The 21,484-nt window shown below is 28.8% G+C and overlaps 2 protein-coding genes across 3 annotated transcripts in view; one reads left to right on the top strand and one right to left on the bottom strand.

Moving 5' to 3' along the window:
* LOC141536243 (low density lipoprotein receptor adapter protein 1) overlaps window positions 1-21,484 on the bottom strand; it is a 58,522-nt gene that overhangs the window by 13,676 nt on the left and 23,362 nt on the right. The gene's annotated exons all lie outside the window — the stretch shown is intronic.
* LOC141536358 (sperm flagellar protein 2) overlaps window positions 1-21,484 on the top strand; it is a 179,964-nt gene that overhangs the window by 135,871 nt on the left and 22,609 nt on the right. The window lies entirely within an intron of this gene.

Here is a 21,484-nt window from a genome sequence, read left to right as displayed (position 1 = left end):
AGGGATGTAAAAATTCGCAATATTGATCATACATAAATTTTTTTTTGTTAAAAAATTTTAAATAGAAGAAAATACATTTGGAAAAGCTGGAAGATTATAATTTTTTTTTTAGTGTGAAATTTTTAATTACAACGATAGTATAGTCTTTTTTTTTTAGGATATTTAAAAATATGTTTTTTTTTTTATTTAAGACTCGATTAATTAGGCAAAACATGAAGCAAAAATTTTTACTATTTCCCAGTCTATTAAAAACTTTCCTTTATTTTATTAAAATTCTAAATTTCATAGAGAATTGCTTAATTCTTTTTTTTTTCCTTTAAATAAAAACTTTGAATGTAATTAAGACAAAATAATAATAAATGTTAACATCAGAAAACAAATAATCCTTAAAAACACATATTTTAAAAATGAAATTAAATATTTACTGCTTAGAGAGAAAACTCGTAATTTAACCTGAAAACTCCCTTTGTAAGCGATAAAAAGTAAAAACGTGAAACATGAAGCTAAAAAGAATCGTATATACGGAAAAAAAATTCTGCGTATAAGCTCCTTTTCATATTTAATAAAAATAACAACAACAATAATAATGAAAAGAAAAAAAAATTGTCTCAAAAAAACAGAGCAGAAAAAACATTACAGGTTGGATTCGTGTAAGAGGATGTCTTATGTATATGTTGTAGATTATACGGGATTTAATGTCTGCACAGGAGGTTGCATTAGGCGAGGGTGCAGTTGACACAGCGCCCAACAGAGATAAATGTCCTCTGTACCGTGTAGGATAGGAATGAGATGACTCTCTGATGTTTAACCATGCCACCGGTGCCAGAGAATCTGTATCGGCGGACATCCCAACTTTGTCTTCGTCTATGTCATTTTCGCCAAGATTCAGTAGTTCGGCAATACATTGTCATTTCTATCATTAGATTAATTTTCATTGCGCTAAAAGCTTTGATACAAATTCATCGGCTAATTGTATATAAGCATATATTGTATCACATAAATTAAAAATATTAAAAGATATGAAATTAAAAAAAAATGTTAGGTGACAATTTATTTCTTATTACGTTTAAAAAAAAAATTTTTTTTAAAGTATATTTGCTTTTTTTCTTACAACAAAAAAATTTGATCTGTATCCAGTCAATAAAAAATGAGCTAAATAACACGGCAGTCACGAGTTTAATAAATTTATCATTCAGACAGTTTTCTGCGGAATAGTAGTAGTAACAGCATGTTGAATGCCGGGTGCGTGTAAACCGTGACTTGAAATATTAAAACAGCACGCCGCCTTACTTATATGATCGTCACTTCATGAAATAATGCATTAAATAATAATTTCTCGCATTCGTTAAAAATTTTATAAAATTATATTCGTATATATTATATTATATTTATATAAAGTGGTCAAAAAAGCTAATTATATATATATATATATATTAAAGTAGTCAAAAAAGCTAATTTTTTTTACATTTCAAGTCTCCTCTAAAAATATGTTTATTTTTCAAAAACCTTCTCCATAAATTAGCTCAAAAAATTTTTTTCTATCGGTCTAATATATTTTTATAGGAAAACATGTAAAAAAAGTCGACCCCCTTCCCCCTATCTATATTCATTCACAGATAAGTCAATTTCTTGGGTGCAAAAGTTATTACCGAAATTTTCTTTGAGAGCAAAAGAAACTAAAGTAACTCTGAAAATGAAAAAAGTATAAGCTCGAGAACTTTTATTGAATTGCTTTGACCCAGCCGGAGTTCAAAGCCACAGATCAAAACGGCACTTTTCTTTGATTTATTCCGTCTAGGCGTCGATTCATTTTGCATATATTCCACACTATTCATAGTCCGTAGAAATATTTTATACATATGTAGAAAAATTATTAATGTCAATTACACGGGTACTAAAGAAGTATTATGCTATAAATAATGAGGTAATATATTATTCCCCAAATCGCCTGTGAAATTTTGTATTTTATTATTCCGCTAATAATTAATTGCGTTATTCATTACCGCAAATTTACATATCGGGCGTTTTATGCGGCTCAATTGATCGAGATTAATTAATTACAAATTTAATATATATGTGAGCGATTTATAATTATAAAATAATTATTTTTTGTGAGTGACAACTACAGAAACTCAGTTTCTGGTTAAATTGGCGTTAATAATTCGATCTTGTATCTAGAACAATAATAAAAGCAAAAGACTGCATTGTGTTTTTTTCTTATTGAAGAAAAAAAAAAAAAGAATTCTATGATCCTATAAAAATAATAATTTTTTTACGCCGAACCATCTGGAAGCCTAGATAAATGATCTAAAAAATAAATCTACTGTGAAGATTTAATTTTAAATTTTGTATCAGCCATCTCTATTCAATAATGATGTAGAAATATGAAAAATTTTTAGTCATAAATCATGAATAAAAATATTCACAAGCTATAAATATTTATTTTTATTTTTTATTAGGTTCCAGGGGGTAATAAAGCACACGGTAAGAAATGTTGTGTATTTGTGTTCAATACGGTCTGTGTTAAAATAATATAAATTTTGTATCGACCGTTTTTAACACAGAAATTGTGTTGATTTACGCAAAATGTTTTACTCTGCATATTTAAATAATGTTTATTGTAAAAAATGAAAAATAGCCAATTTAATCATATGTTTTTATGTTAATCATTATGCAAGTACATTTTTTTAAACGTAAACAAAAAATTCCAAATTTCATCATGAACAATCTTAAAATTTAGTATTTTAAGTAAATAAATATTTTTTTTGTAAGATGTGATATTTTATATAAAAAAAATTGACTAGACAAAAAAAAATTTTTTTCTTCTGCGTAAATATTTTCTTGACTCTAAAAAATAATCTAAAAAACAAAAATTATCATGATGAAACTAAAATTTTTTGTTTAAAAAAATGTATTCTTACTCTAAAAAAATTTGTCCGTAGATACTTTAAAATAACTCCTCGGAAAAAATCTGCCTGAGTGTAGAATAGATTACAACCCACGTGGTAAATATGGAAAAGTTGTTTATAAAAAGCAATATCGTGGAAATGTATATTGAAAAGGTATATTGAAAGGCTGTAAAGTTTCAGAAGCTAAACTATGAAAATGGTAATTTTCAATCCTTTATTAAACTTCATCTTCATTTTTAATAAAACGGAATTGAAAATTGTTCCTTTGTTTAAAATTATGTCAGCGGTAAATTTATTATTTCATAGATGGTAATTTTCATTGTTCACAACATAATAAGAGGTTAAATGTTAAAAATGGACATTGCTATCAGTGGTTGAGATAAATTAACAGACCAGAATAGTTGAGGTAGAAAAAAAAAAAACAGTGAAAGTATAAGCGAAAAGGAAGACTAGGATGGTGATGAAGTTGAGACAAAAGGGCTATTTACTCCGAGACAATTGCATGCCACGTGAGTACTTTGAACTTGCCAACGTAGTAATCAGCAAGACCTCGTTAGTTTGCATTGTCTCTTCTCATTGTCACTGATGTTCTGCGTTTACGTGATAACCGATTTACAAATAAAACTTTCAAACTGTTACAGCTTATATAACTCGTCATTCTCCCACATTTCTGACTTATTTATATACTAATTTTAATTACCCTAATAAAAATATTTTATTTCAATTGAAACGCCCTTTCGGAATTTTAATTACGACTAATTAAACGCGGAGTTTTAATTACGTGAGAAAGAACTTTTTTTCGCGGTAATTTTTCTTTTACTGTCAAAGTCAGTCGCATTTGAAAAAAAAAAAAAAAAACACACACACAGACAATTGTCTTCATTTTGATTGTTTTTTTAATTAAATGAGACTTTATTTAAAACTTTTACGGTGTTACAAAATTCTACGCAGAGATTATGCAAAAGAACTGAGCCGATAAATTGCGTATCTAAATGCAATTGTCTTTCCATCGAACAAAGTGACGGGGAGCAAATTTAAAATATCTATTCAATTTGCCTTTTTTTTTTCATGCTCATGAATTTAAAATAAATCGATTTAAATTGCTAGTGACACTTTTTTAGGATGTTTTTTTTTCTGTATTTTATTTTATTAAAAAATTTATTATTTTGCGCCTTTGTGATTACGCTAAAATAGATTATAAAATTTTATGTTACTTTACACCGAGATCAAGATACCAAAATAGTTACGGACACTTTTATTCAATTACGTGTTATCAAAAATTCTTTTGCAGTGTCGAGATATTATGGCCTCGCTCAATATCGATTGTGTTTTTCATCAACTATGTTTGTCACAAACTTTTAAAAGAATTAAAAGTTGTAAATATTGACGGAGTTGATGAATACATCAAAAGTATTTTGTAATAATTTAATTTTGTATGATTATATTAGTAGATGCATGAAAAAATTTTATCTAATAAAATTGAATATGGCAGAACGACAACTAGAAAACTCCTTTATCTCGGAGAGTATGAATTATTTCGAGTATTTTTTCAACAGATGGCGCTCAGACCTTTTTCTTTTTTTTCAATTGTCTTCGAAAAAATATCATAATCTTTAATATAAAGCCTACTTAAGAGATACTAATAATAAAAAAAAAAATTCTTTCTCGGTGAAAAATTTGAATGAAAGGTATAATTTATCGAACTAATAAAAAGTAGAAGTAAATATTTATAGTTGGTGGATATTTCTAAAAGTTATGCATTGCGACTCTGAAAATTTTTTATATACAGTCGAGTCTATTTATTATTTTTTTTTTAACCAGACTTATGTTAATACGATGTTAATACGAAATGTTAATACGAAAGAAACACTAATATAACTTATAACGAGATTCGACTGTATTCCCAGTGCCTTACACGAAAATATTAATAATAAAAACTAAAAATTAATTAAAATTTGGAACTTTTTTCTTAAAATGATTTATAGAAAAGTCGACGATTGATATGAATAATTAAAAAACTTGAAAAAAGAAGATTAATTAACCCCTGAAATGCATAAATTTCATTAAATTATAAAAATCCCATAATCACGAAGTTATTTCACCCGTCGATAATCCCGATAAAAAAAATAAAATTTTTTACTCGCTTCCGTTTTCTTCTATAGAGATATCAAGTTACGTTATTACCCTTAAAGTCAAAGTAAATCAACGTGAATAGATTACACTGTTCTTTTATTTTAAAATTTAATATTTTATACCCTCAGTAATCCATAAAAACTCGGTGAACTTTTTCAGGATTAAAGTGATGCTACCTTTATTGGTGAAATGTCGTGAAAAGAATGTGTAAAGACTTGCCCATATACCAACCAGGATCCTCACTACTAGACTATACTATAAACCTCCCTATTCTCTCTTGCCCTCTATGTGCATAGGACGAGAAAAGTTTTATACGAAGAATAAAACTTCCGGCCGACACTGATGGAGTTACTTTACCGAATATTTCTTTTTCATTTTTGTTCATCATCTCTTTTTTAGTTTGTAACTCTAAACACTCTTTGCTTTTTCATTTTTTTATTTATTTTTTCCGTGTCCTAAGAAATATGTTAGTCCGGGCGTTTTCGTCACTTTTATTACTCTAAAGAGAGTACTAAAAACTCGTTAAAAAAGTTGAACTATTTTTTTTTTTTGTTTACTCGCTCAGTACTTGCTTATTTCGCTTTTTTTCCTCTACTCCTTTTACTTTTCACGTGCAAACATTCATCACATAAATTTTTTATGATCTACAATAGTAATAACGAGTTTAAATTGTTGATATTTGCTGTCACTTTGTTGCCGGAATTTATTTTTTATTTACAGTGAGAAAAAATTTTTTCAACAGTCTAAGACGTTTTATTATTCATATTAAAATAACAATTTGTATTATAAGTAACAACAATTAATTTTTAAAAGCCAATAAGATTTTTTTTAATATTATTATTATTATTGTTGTATTTTTAAAAAACATAAAAAAAAGACAAAAGAATGATTTTCTCATCATAACGCATAATGCAGTGAATAATGAACGATTCACTTGTTAACAGTACAATTTAGAATGTTAAATGAGTTTTTGATTATAATACTTGAGTACTTGCCTTGCACTCGTGCAATCAGTGACAGCAGAGTGTTGCTAGATGAACAGAGTGTGTAATAAAGTAGTAATGGTGATGGTGATATAAATGTGCGAGGACTAGCACTTTACAGTGTATACTATATAATGCATAATGTAGATACAGTGTATGTATATAATATATACTACATATGTGTAGATGTAAAAATACGATATGTAGTGCAGTGGGTAGAGTAATTTCAAATAACAACTTTTTTGTTTCTATCTGCTCATCCCGGTGATGGTTAATGCAACGTATGTTGCCAGCGTATGTTTCCACGGAGCGGAAATATATTTTGCAATAACGAGATAATGTTATCACTCCATATAGTACCGCTACCGTAGATGCATACGTGATATAAATTGAGATTAATTAATGAAAAAATTCGCTTTGTGTCCGACAGGTTATTCATCAAAAATAAAAAAGAAGAAAAAATTTCTATCATTCATAAAAGTTTAATTTTTTTTTTTTAAATTTATGTATGATGAAAATTATGATATTAAAAACTTTTTTGCAAAACGAACCACTATATTGGATAAACATATCCTTGGCGCTAATTAACTCAATCAATGGAGAAGTAGGAACTTCATAAGATATCTCCTCAATACCGAAGTTGAACCAACAACTTCGTCAAGTTCTTCAAGTAATTGCACTAGTTTTCGGCTGAGTGGAGGCAGGTATCGAGCAACTTAAATTCAATGCATTTGAGCTTATTAAACGTGCCACATGAAATTCGAAATTATTGATGGTTATTGACCAAAATTTTATTATTATATACAAGGAGTATATTAAACTTGTTTGTTATCGAACTCAACAACATGATGAAGTTTATCGTTTTATTAATGATGAATCATAATTAAACAACCTGAATAAAATTATATTCAATACTATTAATTACTTCTATTAATTCATCAATTTTATTTGACTTAATATTTTTATCAACCGGTGGCGTTAACCGAGTGGTCTAAGGCGCACGGCCTATAGATCACTTGGACTGACTCACCGGCCAGGTGTGAGTTCGAATCTTAAGCTGATCTTAGAAACCAGCTTGGTTGAGATTCGGCCCTTGTCGCGTAGGTTAAGATTTTCACAACCCAAAAAGACCCCAACGTACTACTTTCAACAGTTAAAGTCGGTGATATAACCATAGCAGTTAAAAGCGACTCTAAATAATAATAAAATTAAAAAAAAATATCATAATCAAAAATAATTTTTTAAATGAATTTTTTATTGATTTTAGGAAAAAAATTCGCTATCAAACCTAATTATATTCATTAATAAAAAGAAAGGGAAAACGATTTATTTTATAACTTGAGGAAGTACTATCGACACTGCAAATGTCATATGTCAAACCCGAAGTCTCGTTTGATCTACTCACCGGATTCACCTATGCAAAGTTGCATTAAAAAAAGACAGAGATAATTTGTGATAGTATTTTTATTAATTTTTATGAACATGTGACTATTTATTGTGACTGTTATGAACATATAAAATTTTTCGATAGAAATTATCAGTACAATTTTATGCACAGTGACTGAGTTTTCAAATCATGGGTCAAATATCGAATATACGACAGAATTGAAGCAAAACTGACTCGATTTTCTTCTTCATCTTATTCTTCTTCTTCCCGACAATTTGTCTCCAAAAATTTATCCAGTAAAACCGAAAGCTTAAAAAATAAATGAAGAGCATCCATCACCGTAAATCTTCTTTCTTCTTTATTACACACGTCAGTTTAGCTCCATAAAAAAAATTATATCTTAGCAAAATTGTTGGGAGTATACGTGAGGCACAAGAAAAGCTCAATGTCGGGGAAAAAATAACGATATATCATAGTTGATCACGTACGAATCATTAAGATATATTACTTCTATCCATAAAATGTTCGCATGAAAAAGTTTGTAAATAAATACAAGGGAAATAAAAGCTCCAGTGAATATAAATACGACTTTTGACTGCGCAAAATGCTTGTTTAGATTTTTACATATTTTATATTTTTTTGTTTTCTTCTTTCTATAAAATAAAATATGACGTGCAAACTATTTGACGATTGGAGAAGATTGGAATCTGGTTCACGCAATGCCAAGGAAAACAGTCAGCCTCAAAGGAGAAATAACAAAAGCTGTTGGAAAAAGGAAAAATAAAATAAAGAAAAATAAAATAAAATAGAGGAAAAGCTTGTGTAGATGTACCACGAATAAGTATAACGACAAGGGACAGGGGTGAGAGGGTTGTTGTGAGTGAGTCCCGAGGGTGGGATGAGAGACAGAACGAACTTCTCTATCTCGACGTCGTCTCAAGGAAGATGCTGAGCATCCGATCGACACGAGTTGGAAACCAGTTGCCTCTTACTCCCGAGTCGTTCCTATCTCGACGTCTTTTCCAATATAAAAACTACTGAGAGGGTGGAGGGTGAGGCCAGGTTTTCCTGGTCTAGCTCGAAACTCCAAGAAGGTTCAACTTGGGGTCGGGGGTTTGCTTTAGGAGTTTGAGATCCACTCTGATCGTTTTCGAAACGAGTCCGTTTTACAACGTGATACGGAAAACTCGTGATTTGTAATTCTTAATACTTTCTCCGAGCTTTTCAATGCAAACAAGCGCGATTTTACGCTGGTGGTGTTACAAAGAATTATTTCAGATCAAAGTTTGTTGTTCGTTCAGTTTTTCTTTATTTTTCTTAGAGAAAATTTATGTTTTGTTTTGTTTCAAGTCAGAGTTTGGTATCTTGTGATGGTGGAAATTCTTTTTCTAGGAGGATCATTTTAAAATGACTAAGAATTTTATTTACTTAAAATTTTTTTGTAAATTCTTGTAAATTCCTCGATTTTTATCAATTATGAAGTTATCGATTAGAAACGAAAAATTCTGAGTTCAATGTATTAAAAATTGTAATAAAAAAGGGGAGGGATAATTGAGGAGCTGATTTTCAAAAGGGTATCTTTTCATATTTTATAAGAGCAGTTTTTTTAACTTTTAAATATTTATTACTTGAAAAATTATAAAGATTTCTAAATGAGAATCGAATTGTAGTTTCATAACTGATAGCACTTCATAGCTAAATTAAAAAAGTTCAATAAAAATATTTACAATTAGAGATAACCAGTTTTTTGTTTCGATTAATCAAAAATGAAAAGATACCCTTTTGAAACTCAACTCCTCAATTGTCCACAATAACTAAATCCAATTTTTTTTTTTTTTTTTTAGAAACATATTATATGTGAAATATGTCAAGAAAAGTTATTAGTAATAACTTATTACCATCAATATACTCTGCATAATGAAGATAAGTTTATAAAAAAACAAAAAACTGCAGTGATGCATGTAAAAAATGTAAAAATTCGAAAAAACCAGTATTAGTATTTAGTGAGATGTTTTGGTAGGCGGTTATTTTAGCACGAAAAATTTTTTCTACCAATTTAAAAAGAAAGACGAATAAAAGGATAATTTGTTTGTCTTTAGAAGCAGAATACAAATTTTATTTTGTCGATTGTTCATACCAAAATAAAATAAATTCAATTCTAGTCAGCATTTATTTAAATTTAACGAGAAGTATTGTTTTAAAATAGTTAAATTTGAAAAGCTTTATTTATAATAAAAGTAATTGTATATTTTCGTGCACTGCACGTAAAAAACCGACGGTGGTTAAAATAAAAGCTGTTTCTCTTCGACTAAAAATCTGGAATTTCGCTCGTACCCATGACTCGACGAACCGTGTTTGCTATTTCCCGGATGAATTTTCGTTTCAAACGTTTCATATACATGTATTTATATTTATATTTATATTTATACATGTGAGGAAAATGCTATGAGTTTCATGTTAACCCAGTTGCCAATGACGTAAAAATATTTAAATTAGGAAAAAGGTTAAATCGAAAAAAAACTTTGCCCATTACCATCTATGGCAAGATATTTATTGTAAAATAAACTAAAAATAATTAACACTATGTTGATTATATTATTCCATCTATGAATCAAGTATCCGGAGGCAGTATAAGTGAGAAAGGGTGAAAGAATAAGAGGTTCTTCGGTAGATAATCCGGCATAACGAAGAAGCCTTAACGGCACTAACTTGGATCGTTAATCCTTTCAAAGCATTGTCTTAGCTCAGGATCCTCGTGGTTGCGTTTATCAAGCCCCGTTCTCTAGCTAATGTCTCAGGCTGCTAAACCACCCTGCGGTGAATGTTGGACGATTTAAGACTACACTCCTAGCTCAAGACAACCAGAATCTCGAGATTTAATCTTCATTTCTGCTTTTGAATATTTATCTAGATACTATACGTCAACAAATAAGATAAGAATTTTGTGAATTTAATTCTAAATATACATTAATTTTATGATAAAATTAATTAGGTGAATATTTATTTATACTTGAAATTTTTAAATTTGGTTGAAGCTAAAAATTGCCGAAAAATTAAAAATGTTTGATGAATGAAGAAAATAATAACATTTTTTCATTGATTTTTTAGCGCTGTAATTCATTTATTAATATTAGTGAATTTCAAGCCGCATCGGTCTTAGTCATAAAAAAATAAAAATATAGGGCTTCAGACTCACGCCAGGAATTGAACCTGAATCTTTACGACTCGCGTGGAACTAACTAATATTAATATCTGAACAAAATTTTTCTATTTTAAAATACGACAATAGTTATTTATGCTACATGTGGGATAAAAGTAGCAAATAATCTGACAGTCTTGGTGTTGCTACATGAGCACAAGGTTTATAGGGCATTCGTATAAAGACGATGTAGATGTCGCTACGAGCATTTAGGCGAGTTGCGACAACCACACGAGTCTTCATACGAATGTCTTATAAACCTTCCAGCGAATGCCGTAATCACAACTGTCATATTTGCTTTTTATCTAACGTGTAGGTAGCTTACAATACTTTTTACAACTACTGCTCTGGAAATTAAATTTGAGAGGAATATAATAATTTTAAGGGTTAGGGTTGATCATTGTTTTTAGTGATCATTCACATGAACGATAAAAAATGAATTACTATCGCGGCAACAGATGGCGTTTCAGTAGTCTCTAGTAAAATTAAAAAGACAGAATGATTCGTAGGGTTATATTTATGGAGGGTAGAGGTACCTCTATCCTCCATGATTATATTTCTATTGTAGTATAGTTTAGGCGGATTCGTGCAATTATGTGGTCTGAAACATAACACTTGTGTTTATGAAACACATATAGTCAAATATGTGATTATTTTGTACTTAGGAAATGACATACAGCGCTTGAAAAGACAATTTCCAGAGCCGATGTTGTAAAAAATACTTTTTCTTCACTTCTTCTCTTTGAAGATAAAATTTTATTTCTTTTATTTGCCTATCCATTTACAGAACAAAGTAACCGATAAATGCAAGGCATAAAATATCGACTGTCAACAAAATAGATTCGTACTGCCGTTCAATAGTGAAGAAGATACGGCGTTGTAACATACACTACCGTCATATAAGTTACTGCAAAGAGAGGTTAGGTAAACACACTATATACATCGAGTTTTATTACGTAGTATGCTGTTGTGTAGTACTACTATACTCTATCTTTTTACGCTTGAAAAAATGTACTACACAAAAAAAAAACTTTCTAGAAAACGAAACTTGAAAGTCTATAATTTATTTTTGATTGAAATTTTTCTTGGCTTTTTGTTTAATCAGTTTAATTAGATGTTAATATATTAATGAATTTTGGATCCAATTGCGGTGAATTAAAGCTAATTTATTGATCATGAAAATGTAATAACATTAGAAATTCTGTTTTTTTCTCTTTTTCAGAAACAACACAATCCGAGTACAGTACAACCTGGTTATAAGTTCCATCGGACGTTATACTCACTCTCACGGCAGTTATATCTATATATGAAATATTTAATGTAAGTAGAAGAGAGAAAGAAGTATAACTTATTACCATGTTGTACTGTATTGGAAACGGTCCAGACAAAGTTAATGTTGCCGGCCCAGACAATTACTATGATAGTACCCAGCAAAATTTGTTAATTTGGCACAACATTATCGAAATTAAGATTATAATATCATCACTTTCGAAAAACAATTGCCTCACTCCAATTCCGTAAATTATACCAGTGAGCCAAAAGCATTAAAAAAAATTTTAATAGAAAATAAATTTAAAAAATATTCATTTGAACTAGTGCCAGGAAAAAATGTAAAAAAAAGTTTAAAAGAATGTAAAGGTTTTTCACGAAGTTAACTGAAGTTTAAATAAAAAAATTTAATTTTATGAATCTCAACGTTACTATTTTCATATTATGTACACGGTGTTTTTTAAAAAGCTGTCTACTCTCGACATAACATTCTATAAACACAAAGTAGATATTATATACTAGTTACCAGTAGTTGCGAAATCCTATTACGGTCAAAGGATTACCGGGTCTTGGTAATCGATTTTGTTTTGCATTTCGATATCACACTCTACGTTGCTGTTCATGCTGCTCATTCCGTCATGGTTTCACATGCATGCATATATTTAATATATTTATTCAAACTGGTAAGCTTACGCGAAGCTTGTCAATATTTTTTGTGTTTCCTGTTATACTGTTAATGTACTCTAACAAAAGATTATTGTTTCATTTCACGCTAACAACTTTTTATCTGTATTATTATTATTTTTTTTAAAGAAGAAAAACTTGAGCAATGAAAAATGCAATAAAAAAAATTTCTGAAATGAAAATTGAAGTGCAAGTATAAATTGTTTCACTAAAAGGAATAGAAAAGTCTCTTCAAGAAGTGTGGGAGAAAAAAGTTTGTAAAAAGAAGTTAAATAACATAAATATGTTAGAAGAAGCATCAAATTGAATGAAAAAAGTAAAACGCGGATGATGATAGTGAAGTTACTTTGAACCGTTAACAAGGCACTATGAGATGTGTATAGTACGTGAAAATCCGAGGTAATAAAAAGTTTACAATACTAGAGCATGCCCATTTCTGCTTTTATAGTCCTGAGACGGTTTAAAGTTACTTACAGTTGTTGTACAAATGGAATAGAATAGAAGTAGAAAGAACTCCAGCTAAAGGTTCTACGGTTCATTTGAGGGGAAAAATTTATCCATCACAGTGAATCACGGGTGAGACTTTTTTTATGCCTTTCTTCGATCCAGGCTAATTGAACTTTCTTTTAATTAATCGGCAATATTTATTGAAGGAAAAGAATTGAGGATTAAGAACTAGATGCTCAAAGCTGGATGAATAATGTAAAGAATCATAAAATGAATAGCAGTTGATTGAGTTGGTAAATTAAAAGTAAACCATGATTATTCTTTTACAGTTCATTTGGGAAAACTAAGGTGATTTTTTAAACAAAAAGTTTATAAATCTCTTTAATAAAAAATGTTTTATATCTTGAAGATAATAACAAATTTTTCAAAAATGTTATTTAGTTTGAAAAAGAATAATGTTAATGAAAAAATTTTTTTTCTTAACCAAAACAATGTTTAAAAAAAAAAATTTAATGTCTGTTCTTTTAAAAGTTCATTATTGACTCTCTTAAAATATAAGTACATGACGTTTAAACCATCATCATGAAATATGTAGAACATTTTATTATATCAAAAAGTTGTCCGTCAGAAGTTGCATATTCGGCGATTCAATTAAGCTCCGCATCAAAATTAAATTCAATTAAAAGTTAGTCAAAACTATTTGACACTATTAAATACAAGCTACATAAAATTTTATTTCAGTTAATCAATATAATTAATCATCGATAATAATAATTATTATTCATAATAAAAACTTTGTAAAATTTAATTATACACTGAAGAAAACATTGAGATTTTGATTTTAAGCAATAATGAAGCATAATTTGGCGCTCGAGCTTGAAGCATGCAATAAAGTTTAATAAATTAAAAAAAAAGCTAAAACAATTCAGTTAGTTAAACAATAAAAATTTGACTTATTTTATCTGAGAACTTTCAAAACAATTAAAAATTTAATCACTCGGATGATGATTCGACTAATTCCGGCCATTAAGTTCCGTCAATTTCTGCACGTGATGACGTGATACTTGCCAAGTAATAAATCTTGATAACAATCTAGCGTTAGAATATAATATACGATAGTACATAACGAAGGCAGCTTATATTAGCAGTCGTATTGCCGAGAAAATGAATTTGAAAATGAATAATTTAAAGGATTGGATTACGGTTTTTAAATAAATTGCCACTGAGATCGGATTAATGATGCACCATTTGCGGGTTATACTCACACCCATCCTCGAGGACTTTTTTCACTCTCAACCTGCCCAACTTGCTCTTCTACACTCCAACATACAAGCACACATACATTTGAATCTCTTTCTCTCTCTAACAATTTTCTCTTGTGAGTACTAGCAAGTTCGCAGAGGTCATAAATTCGAGCGACCACACGCGATTTGCCGGCGTCACGGTAAATTCCGGAATAACCTTTACCCTCTATATTCTCCGTTCATGCTGCTTTCCAACTCCCAGCTCCCAATTTCGAGCTTATTTCTCCTCCCAACACTGCCCTGCGGGCAAACACTTTGTCCATTTCAAATCTTCCATTGTACTTTGATAACAACCTGTGACATTGTATCGGAAAAGCATTTCTTAAGCCGACGGGCTTATCATATCGGGATTATCTGTTTTCGGAACAATGAATACTTATTTGCTTCATCCTAATGGATAATTCACGTTCGGAATTTTTCTAGTATACCTAGATTCAAGAAAGGGTAACTTTTTCTACTTCCACTCACGTTATTTCATTATTTATAAATTTTTTAAAGGGTATGTCGTGAACATGTTCCATAATTTCCAATAATCTGATGGAGTTTTCATTATTACGTACAGTATTTTATCAAATTCGATCAAATAATGTCTTATAACGGCAAATCATGTCATACAATGTCTTACAAAGCTTCAAGAAGAAGAATCATGTCCTATGTTAAAACATTGGACATGTTCCATGATCTCCCATGATTTGATGAATTTTTTATTATAATGTATGATCAATTGATGTCTTATGATGGCAAATGATCCTACATAATGCCGAACAAAGCCTTAGCAAGTAGGATCATGTCATGTTAAAACATCGGACATGATCCATGACTTAATGAATTTTCCAATATAATATATGATACTAGGGTGTGTCAAAATGTAACTTCCGTGATGGACCTCTTAAAATCAAAATTTTGAGTTCCGCTTTTGACAGGAGTTGGGTTGGTCATTTCATGACATATTTTGAGCGTAAAAGGATTTATTTGATTTTCAGATAAATTTTTTAACAGGAACTTTGTTGGGGCATTTCCGCTGAAATTTCAAAATTTGGCCGAAAGTATCCAAACAAAGCTCCTGTAAAAAATTCTCTGAAAATTAAATAAATTCTTTTACGCTCAAAATATGTCAGGTAATGACCAACCCAACTCCTGTCAAAAGCGAAACTTAAAATTTCAATTTTAAGAGGTCCATGACGAAAGTTACATTTTAACACACCCTAATATGATACCGTATGAAGTTTAATAAAATAATATTTTATTGAGCCGTTATCATGAAGAAATGGTAACATAGAATATGAAATTCCCTGCCTTAAACATTAGAATAAAAGCTTAAAAACTAAATTTAACTAAACTTAAAAACTTGATTCTTTGCACTAACAAAGCGCTGATCTTGTTTTCTAGTCGCACAGAATTGTTACTTTATTTATATATCTAATGTAGTGTATGAATTATATTGATTAAAAAAATAAAAAGAGAAATAAAGATCAGCAATTAAATCGGTCGAGTATAATGCAAACTTCGGAAGCTTGTACAGCACAATTGTATTAGCAACCTGAGCACTAGGCCTAGCTGAGCACATACTTCAGTTTATAGTTGATAGAATGCATACCTGGTACTTTCACAAAAGTTACAATATATAGTTTTGGCTTAAGTGATTTACAGTGTGTAATTGCCTCTTATAACTCAATATGAGTGAATAACCTCAGTTTACGTAAATTTTAATACTCTCGAACTTTCAATCCGCTTTACTTTTTATGGACTATAATTTGCAATTTTAATTCTGTCATCTTGTGTGTATAATTAATTTTTATTGAAGAAAATTGTATAGTTAATATGAAATTTAAAATTTAACGATTACAACCCTAACAAAAATAATAAAAACATGTTTCACCAAGCATTCAATTACCAGCAATCTCGATTTCTATATCAGAGATTAACTTAATTAATTGAGGATTATTGTGATTTCATACATTCGCGAGTACAGAGGGTTTGTTCGATGAAGCTAATATTTTATGTTCAAATTAAATTTCACTTTTTTTTATTCGCAGTTTAACGTATTTTATAATAATGGAATTTAGCTCATCAAATATCATTACGTTCGACCTCATTATAACTATCAGAGCGTAGCGTATTCATTGCTCATTTCAATGACTTGAAATTTGTATTCATGACTGAAAATGGTATTGCATTTGATATTACCGAGCTTATAACAATTATCAATAAATGAATGAATAATATAAAAGGACATTTGTTTGCCAATATTATGAAGAACAATAATTTATAAGAAACAAAAACAATAAATTTTATTAGAAAAAAAAATTTTTCAAGTGAAGAGTTATCATTTTCTCTAATTCGAAGATGTAAATATTTTTTAACACGACTGAAATTTTTAAGAAAAAAATTCTATGACATAAAATTGATGATGAAAGTGAAGTTAGTTTTGTATTAAAATTCTAGATACTAATCGAAAGAATGGACCCTGATCCCTTATTCATTTAGGCTTGGAGTGGGCGCTCGAGGCATATTCAGAATCCACAAACTTTTTTTTCAATATCCCATGAATGACCGAAACTCATACCTTTTGATTTTGCAATTTCTTCACATGATTTCATTCACTGACTTTGATTTCAATCTATACTTTTATTTTTTTTTTCCGCATGTATCAGTTCACATTTATTTCTCATAAACACAAAACATTTATATATATAAACTATTATTTCATCGTGACAAACCATTTTGTTGTTACACCCGAACGCACAATATACTGAAATTGGATAACCAACAAGCGATATTTTACATTTTCATCTCTGGAGCTTACAAAGCTTTTAAAAAATATTTTTATTTTTATTTATATTTTCATTTTCATTTTCGCAATCTATAGCCTAGAATCAACTGAAATCATTGGTGCGTTTTATTCCATTTATTTAGTTATTTACTTTTTTTTGATTACCAAACAGTTTCGGATTTGTATCCGTGCTCGATATCGCGAGCTCTAAATAAATAAATAAAACAATGCTTAAAAAAAAAATAGATTGAGTTAAAAATAAACAGAATCCGGGAGGATCAAGATAAACAATTTTGTTTTGAAACAATACAGAATAAAAGATAAGAGAAGGAAGCAGTTTATTTAATATTGCTTAGGCAAGGGGTTGCCCAAATGTTAAAACACGAGCTGAATTTCCGATGATTGGACAGAGCTTTCGATTTGTTGAACACAAAGTAAATTATTCTGACTAACGAAATTTATCCAACACCTGACGGTTTCATGTGTCAAAGACTTCCACTGTTAAAGATAAAGAACCGCTTGATAAAATCTGACAAACCTTTCGAAGACTCGATTTAAATGAGTGTTCTATTCAATTTTGTAAGTTGAATTTTATATTAGTATGCGAGCTTCGTCGGTTACACTGAAATTAAAAAAAAAAAATACTTTGGTTTGTCTGTTTACATAAAGCGCCAAATTAAAATCTTTTCGATTTTTATCTTATTTTTTGCTGTACATCCGAAACTAATGTTTTTTAAATAATTGATAAGGATCTTTTCATTTCTTATTAAATTTAAAATATTTTTCATAAAAAAAATTTTTTTTTTGTAAAATAAACAGTTAAAATTTTATAATAATTTCAAAATGTTCGCATAAACAATTTTATTTTTTTAATTGTACGAGCCATTAAATTTTATATCAAAAATGAATCAAAGTGTAATTATAAAATGGTTTCAATAACTCCCAATTTATAAAATTAATTAATATTTTTAATTGAACTAAAAAATAATTTAAATAATAAAAAAACTTGTTTAATTACAACAATTATCAGTTATACTTTTTTTTTTACTTCAACTCCGAAATGAATGAATTTATCAAAAATTTATGAAGGCATTTTTTGTGTTTTATTAAATTTGGAATATTTTTTATACCAATATTTTTATTTTTAGATAATTGGTTAAAAAGTAATTTAAAAAATTAAATTTTTTCTTAGTTCGCGTCTGTAAATTTTAATCGAAAAAATGACCCCCGTAATTTCCAGCTCATTAAATAAATTCATGTTCTTAATTAAACCCGCAATTTAATCCTTTGTCTCCATCAATACGATCTACTTGATCACGTGTCTTAATTTATTTTACTGTCAAAGCGATTTTGAACTTGACTTTGCCTCGTTTCTGTCCTTAAAAAAAAAATTAAGGATAGATTATTGATGAAGTTTTTTAACCGGTAACTATTTTTGCAGCGCTTTGTTCCTCGAGTTGATCATTATACTCGAATCCGCGAATGCAATTAAGGAAGATTCAAGTATTTTCTCGTCTGCCTACTAGAATTATATCCCTGAGGTACCAAGGGTCGGAGAAAAGAGCCAAACAGATAGGAAACTTCACCGAGAATTACGAAACGGAATATATGAAAGCAAAGAAGGGGATTCAGTCGTATCTCAAGAGCACTTTTAAAGATTTTCCATGATTTAAAATCTCCTTTTAGAATATACGTAACTTTGTCCGGCATTAATTAAGCTTGTTATAATTGTTTATACAACTATTCCGCGGTATTTCTGGGAGTTTTAAGTAATTTATACCTTGCTTTAAATAAATTATTCTTTAAAAGTTGAAACATTACTTAAAACTTTATCTTAAAAGTTCCTCTTTTCAGAGCCTTAGAATGTTCTGGGCTGGAAAATTTGATCTAGTAGGTGGCATGCCGAGGTTCAAAGCCTTCTTACCTTTTTTCAACTTCCTTAATAATTTTTTTGCAATTAAAACTTTAGAAATAGTTGTGAAAATAGAATCTACAAACATTAATTATTTATGTAATGATTTAACAGTTCTCATAAAAACATATTTTGACTTCCCAATTTTTCAACATATGTTGGCGTATTTTTATCTACTCAATAATTAGGGTGTATCATTCTGTTTGAACTATTCAGTTTACATTTAATTTCATGCCTCTAGTATCCAAACAGTTTAATGTTTATTTAACATATATCTATTTACATGAAGAAAAAAATGAACTTTATTTGAACCAAAAAAATTATAGCGATAAAGAGCTCTTGAACGTTAATTTAATTTTTTTTTTTCAATGCAGTTGATCATTTCTAGCTTTTCACTGAAAAATTTTAAACAAAGAGATTTTTTTAGACTCAATTAAATTTAAATTGGTTCAACACTTTTTTGCGTAATTAAAAATACAAAATTTGTTAATAATAATTTTCTTGTTCAAAATTTTTTTTCCTTAAGTTATTTTTTATTATTGGCATAATCTTCAAATTTTATAATTTTACACTTATAAAAAAATTAATTTAATTTAAGAAAAAAATCTTGAACCAAGAAAATTATTTTAAAGTTTTTTTATTATTTTAAATCGTACAGAAAAATTATTGAATAAAGTAAAATTTACTAGAAGCAAAAAAAATTTCTTACTTCAAAAATCTTTCATCTTGATTCAAAATAATTTTTTTAGTTTAAAATTTCTTTGATCAAACCCAATGAATTTTTTTTAAGTGTAATTAATTATAAATTATTGAATAAATAAATGAATCATGCATTTTGGAGTTTTAAAAATTTATTTCAAAGTTTTAGGACTTAGAAATTTTGAAATTAAGGGAAGAAATGATAATTATTTTCTTCGAAGACTCAAATAAACGTGGTATAGATAAAGTGTTAGGTAAATTCTCTCAGGTACTCAACGGTATGAATTCAATCGTGCGTGAAACCGTGCACGTTACCGACCACACCGTAGTACGCTGTTGAATATTCATAGAGTGCGGATGTTGGCACCCGAGGTATATTGAGTGCTCTAGAGAGAGATAACCCTCTGTATATACATTACAGTACTGAAATATGAAGACTAGTATGAGTATATGCGCGAATAATGAAAACTAAAATAAAAGACTTCCTAAAAAAGGTGTGATTCAACTGGGGATTCTCAGCATAGTGACACTGTAAGCTGTAATGAATTTAGTCCAGCTTACTAAATTGTAAATTACTATGGATTAAAGTAAGGAGTAGAAAATAAATTTAAAAAGTCGTTTTTTAATGAGCAAGTAAATTAATTGTCGATCTTCTGTCACCATTTATAGATTTTGATGGTTAAAAATTAGTGTAATTTTTTATTTTTTAGGAGTACTCTTCCAAAAGAGAATAAAAAATGACGTTTTTCGGTTAATTAAATTAAAAAAATTAAAATACTTGCTGATAATATTGAAAAAATAAAACCAGCTCGTGGATTAAATCCTTGAATGCTTTGTTGTGAATGAAAACGCCCTTCTCTTTGATAACATCATCAAAGCTCTGCATCGTGCTAGTGTAAGCTCAACAGATGTTTTTGTTGATGACGTGTTCTGATCTTGTATAACAATATTATGTCAAAGTATAATAATAAGCGTATAATTTGATATTATAGCAGTTTATACGAAAAAAAGAAGGATTAAAGAATTGAAGTTTAAGTAAAATCTACCGAAGGATGTCTTGAATAGAAATTCGGAAAAATTACAGTTTGAAAATAGAAGTTCTCACAAATAATATAAAAGTAAATTTTAAAATTGTTGAATTATATTCAAAACTGTAAAAATTAATGATTAGGAATTCATTTTTTGAAAATGATGATTAAAAGTTTAATTTTTTCATGTTTTTTGTTCGAAACTTCTTATATTATGACAGAAATTATCATTTTTCCGTTTCTCTTTTTTTCGTCCGTTAGTGAAATTCTTTACTAAAAAAAAATAATAATTATTATAATAATATACTTTACAATTACGTTAAAATAAATTAACGAAATTTGCTATTAAAAAAAATTAATAATAATCATGATGATAAATTTCAGTAAATCGAGATAAATTTTCAGTAAATGAATATTTTAATAAAAAAAACTTAAACTCTTTTGTTATTTAAATGAATATTTCATAAAAGAAAAAAAAGTATAATATTCGAAGGATAAAGAAATTTTTCCATTAAACTTTTTAACACAAATAAAAAGGTGTGTCTTTGAAACACCGATATTGTTGATGTAATAGGAAAAAAGTCGGTACAGTATATAGTGCAGTATTGAAAAAAAAAAGTATTGAGAACAAAACAGAGGAAAAAAGGATTGAAAGTGAGCGCAAGAGAAAGAGGAAGTGAACAAATAATGAGGAAGATAAAAAAATCTCGGAAAAGAAGTAAACGGAAGTGCATTCGTACGCGACAACGCTCCTCGA

This window comes from Cotesia typhae, unplaced genomic scaffold, assembly GCF_013202065.1.
Source record: "Cotesia typhae breed Kobodo isofemale line unplaced genomic scaffold, CoteBio_Ctyphae scaffold_152, whole genome shotgun sequence".
NCBI lineage: Eukaryota > Metazoa > Arthropoda > Insecta > Hymenoptera > Braconidae > Cotesia > Cotesia typhae.
Note: the sequence above shows the minus strand (reverse complement) of the source record. Positions and strands in the feature narration are given on the sequence as shown.